General features: G+C 41.9%; 1 pseudogene; it reads left to right on the top strand.

Moving 5' to 3' along the window:
• Positions 1 to 3,500: 3,500 nt before the first annotated feature.
• The window catches only part of LOC110288655, an 11,922-nt pseudogene continuing 10,824 nt past the window's right edge, over positions 3,501 to 4,598 (top strand).

The following is a 4,598-nucleotide window of genomic DNA, read 5'->3' as shown; positions in this document are numbered from 1 at the left end:
GAAGTAGGGATCCTTAAATAAGGTCTAATCCAATTTATATCTCCTAATAATTTTTGAAAATCATTTAATGTCTTTAGATGATCTTTTCTTATACTAATCTTTTGTGGGGAAACACATCGTGAAGTAATAGTGGCTCATAAAAAATGACTAACATTAGACTGCTGCACCTTTTCTGGTGCAATAATCAAGCCATTATTTTTTAAGTTTCATTAAGCAATCCATAAGCTTGCTGTATACTTTCTTCTTTAGGTCCACAAATTACAATATCATTCATATAGTGACATACCTTTAAAGAGGGGAAACCATCTCTAACTGGCTGCAAAGCCTTTCCCACATATAACTGACATATGGCAGGGCCACCCACCATTCCTTGGGGCAATACCCACCATTGATACCCTTCATCAGGCTCCGCATGATTAATAGAAGGCAAGATAAATGCAAATCTAGGTTCATCTTTCCCACTTAATGGAATTGAAAGAAACAATCCTCAACATCCACCACTATAATTCTCCAATCCTTAGGAAGAGCTAAAAGTAGGGGTCCTTTGTACAGGACCCATAACTTGCATTTGTGCATTAATGGCTCTTAGGTCATGTAACAATCTCCATTTACCTGACTTCTTTTTTTACAACAAAAATAGGGGTATTCCAGGGTGATTGTGTGGGTTCCACATCTCCCAGGTCTAATTGTTCTTATACTAATTCTTTAGCTGCTTTTAACTTCTCAGAGGATAAAGGTCACTGAGGCATGTCATGGAATGGGCAAAGGCTCCTCAGTGGCCCCTAGAAAAAACCCAGCCCTTTTTTATCTTTCTTTTCTGTGACTTTAACTGGAGAAACTCTACCTTGTAAGTTTTCTCCAAGACCTAGTCCAGGTATATATCCCATTCCTTCCCCAGCCCTCATTGTTAATTTGCTGGTTCCCCTTACCTTGCTCTTGCTTAGAGGGATGAGTGCAGGTTGTTTTTTACCCAACGGGCAGCAGCCCAGTTGGAATGAGGTGCTGGATCCCTGACTAATCATGCATGACATCAGACAAGGGTGATTCTGTCAAATGTGAAGACCTTCACATCTGCAACACAACCCCACACCTAAATCTCAGGGGACACTGAGGAAAGGGGGCAGTAAGATTTTAAGAGTCAGAGGAGTCAGAAGTCTGCTGCTGGATGGTGTCTCTCAGAAATGCCAGGGGAGCCACCCTCATGAAACATTGACAATATGATTACCTAGACAAGATCTGAACAATGACATCTGGAATAGACATGTTAAAGTGGTCAGGTAACAAAAACCCTCTTCTAAATGAAGAACCACAGGCAATTATGATTCCTGAGAAAGGGAGACTAAATCTTCCCTTGAGATAAGTCCCACCATTCATTGTCTACACCAAGTGATCAGCCCTGAAATCATATATGTTTAAGCCACACTAAATAAACTCAACAGGATGTATTCATATATCTACATTTATATACATGGAACAATAATAATGATGATGATAAAAAGGGCCATGAATTTGAGAGGGAGTTGGGAGATTAGAGGAATTGGAGTGAGGAGATGTTCTAATTTTACTTTAATTAATAATTTTAAAAAGAGATAATTTGAACTTTAGAACTGATTTGGACTTTTTGAACGTGATCTCTTAGATCCTCATTGTATTAGGAATGAATTGTGTAACTTTGATTGAATCAGTTATCATTTGGGGCATGATTGGTTCACTTGTGACAGAGTTATCCTTCACAGAGTTGTAGATTGGAAGTTATTAGCTACTGTGGGCAAAGTTCTCAGGACAGTTAATATTAGCAGTCACTGTCTGATGTCAGCTTGGTGAGTTTTAGGTGCTCATGTATGTATGCATGTATCTCTGATTGTGTGGCCTTTTGCACTCTGAGGTTCCAGTTAGAAGGTAATGAATTTTATGACCTCAACTCCACAGTGTTGTTTGTATGATTTTCTAAAAGTCCATCTTCTTATTTAGTATGCCCTCCTATACTTAGGAGCTTTTGGATCCTGGTTTGGCTTGGAGATTTGGGGTTTTTTTGTTTTTTGTTTTTGTTTTCTACTAAATTAAAAAAGAAGTTTTGGTAGCAGCAACCCCTCCCTCCTCTCCCAGTCACAGCATCACAAATCCCTCCCCCATTGCCCTCCCTCCTTCTCTTCAGAGAAGGTAAAGCTCCTACTGGGTATCTCCCCTGGGACACCAATTCATAGCAGGACTCCTTGCATTCTCTGCCATTGAGGCCCTACTGGGCAGTCCAGATAGGGGAAGGGGATCCAGTGGCAGGCAACAGAGTCAGAGGCAGTCCCTGTTGCAATTGTTGGGGGAATCTCATGAAGACCAAGTTGAACATCTTCTATGAATGTGTAGCTGCCCTAGGTCCAATCCCTGCATGAGTTTTGGTTAGTGGCTCAGTCTCTGTCAGTCCCAAGGTTTCAGGTTAGTTAACTCTGTAGATCTTCTTGTGGTGTTGTTAACCCCTCTGGCTCACACAATCCTATCCTTCACACTTCCACAGGACTCCTTGGGCTTTCTCTGATGATGTTTTACTGTGGCTGGCTATATTTCAATAGCTAATTTTAAATTTAAATCAATATCTCTCCCTGTCTCTGTCTCTGTCTCTGTCTCTGTCTCTCTCTCTCTCTCTCTGTGTGTGTGTGTGTGTGTGTGTGTGTGTGTGTGTGTGCGTGTGTGACAACTTTTTGTGTATAGAATGTATTCTGGTTAAATTCTCTCATTACCCCAATCCCATCAGCTTTAGTTTTTCCCTGAATATCTCCTTCCCATATTGTGAAATGTTTTGTGTCCTGAAGACTTTAGTGCCATGTGTGTGACTCTGGGCATGGAACTGTCCATTAGAGTCTTGGTCACCAGTCACAAGGGGATCACAACTGAGTATAATTCTTCCCTCTCTCAATAGACAGCAGTGAGTGGCAGAACATGTCTGTTTATCACTGGCACTACAGTAAAGGGAAAACAGGTGTTGAATTCTGATGGATAGATGTAGTAAAGGAATTTTTATGAGACCTGGTCTCCCATATCTCAGGAAGGTCTAAAACATTTTATATGGTTTTGAATTTTGTCTTTGAACTTCTGACGCCCCTGCTTCTACTGTATGGTGTATTTTTAAATCAAGCCAGCCTTGGTGAGGGGGTGTTTCATATTGTTGAATTTGCTTGAATTTCTGATAGAAACCAAGATTCTTTGGCCTTACTCACATGGCACTGTTGTTTACTGATGTCACACAGAACGTTATCTTAAAGGAGGTCAACATAGGCTATGAATGAACATATATAAACTGTCCAGGCAAAGAGATGACCAAAGGCCAAGAGATGCAGGGGTAATCCATCTACTGGCTGAATTCCTGGTGCCACCCATCTCCCCAGCACATAAGTACTTCAGGCTGTCCTCAGTGCAGCAGAGTAGGCAGAAGGGAAGACCTGCAGAGAGTCACACACACATCTGGAGGGAGAACGCTGAGGAGTAAAATTGCTGACACACAAGCAGGGATGAACCTGCTTTCAGCTCTCTCACTGGATACATGGGTCCTCCTGGCAATCATCCTGGTGCTCCTCTACCGGTGAGTGATCTTCCCAGTTCCTTCCCATACCATGTCCTCAGGATTGGGGTGATACTCAGACCTCTACTCTATTATTATCAGGAAGATCAAAATGATTATCAGAAGCAGGGGCTGGAGAGATGATGGCTCAGTGTTTAAGGGCACTGACTGTCCATTCAGAGGACACAGGTTTGAACCCCACATCCAAATGGAGCTCAGAATCATCTGTAACTATAGCTCCAGGGGATTTGACAACTTCCACATTCATAGCTGGTATGGTACTTAAGGGTGGTAGCTGTTGTAACCTGGCTAGCTCCTAAACAATTGAGACAGAGACCTACTAAGTTCATTAGCAAGCTTTAAGCACTATGACTGGGCAAGTTCTAAGCTATTCTAACCGACAAAGCTATCAACATTCCTGCCACAGGCCCCATTTTCCTTGCAGTGTGACCTTTCCCTGTCTTTCTCCATTCCATGTGTGTTTTCATGGTGAGCGCTCTTGGTGATTTCTTCTCATGCCTGACCTCCTGGAAACCTTCTTCTTCCTCTACCTGCCTGCAGGCCCTTCTTCTCTTGGACCCTAACATGCCTGTGACAAACAACTTGTTCTATTCTGCCCAGTAATTTGATGTAATTTATTAACCAATAAGAGATAGCTGGGGAGTATTCTTTAAACCCCATTGATACAAGGGATTCTTTATTCCTGATGAGATTGCCCATTTCTGACCAGTATCAAAGTCAGGGGTACAGAAACCAGCATCTGAATACAGAGAATGAAAGACCCTCCTCCAACATATAGCAAAAGATGAAATTAATGCTTCTAAAAAGTTTTCAAATTTTCATGCTTTCATTTATTTTGGTTAGGGGCAGCAAATGCTATAGTGTATGTGTGTGCATGTATCTGTTTTTGTATGTGTGTGCTTGTATGTGTCTGTCTGTCTGTCTGTCTGTCTGTCTGTCTGTCTGTCTGTCTGTCTCTCTCTCTCTCTCTCTCTCTCTCTCTCTCTCTCTCTCGGTCAGAAGTTAACTTTAGAGAGTCAGTTCTCTC

This window comes from Mus caroli, unplaced genomic scaffold, assembly GCF_900094665.2.
Source record: "Mus caroli unplaced genomic scaffold, CAROLI_EIJ_v1.1 scaffold_18902_1, whole genome shotgun sequence".
NCBI classification, from domain to species: domain Eukaryota; kingdom Metazoa; phylum Chordata; class Mammalia; order Rodentia; family Muridae; genus Mus; species Mus caroli.
The sequence above is the reverse complement of the archived record's forward strand: the minus strand, read 5'-3'. Positions and strand labels throughout refer to the sequence as shown.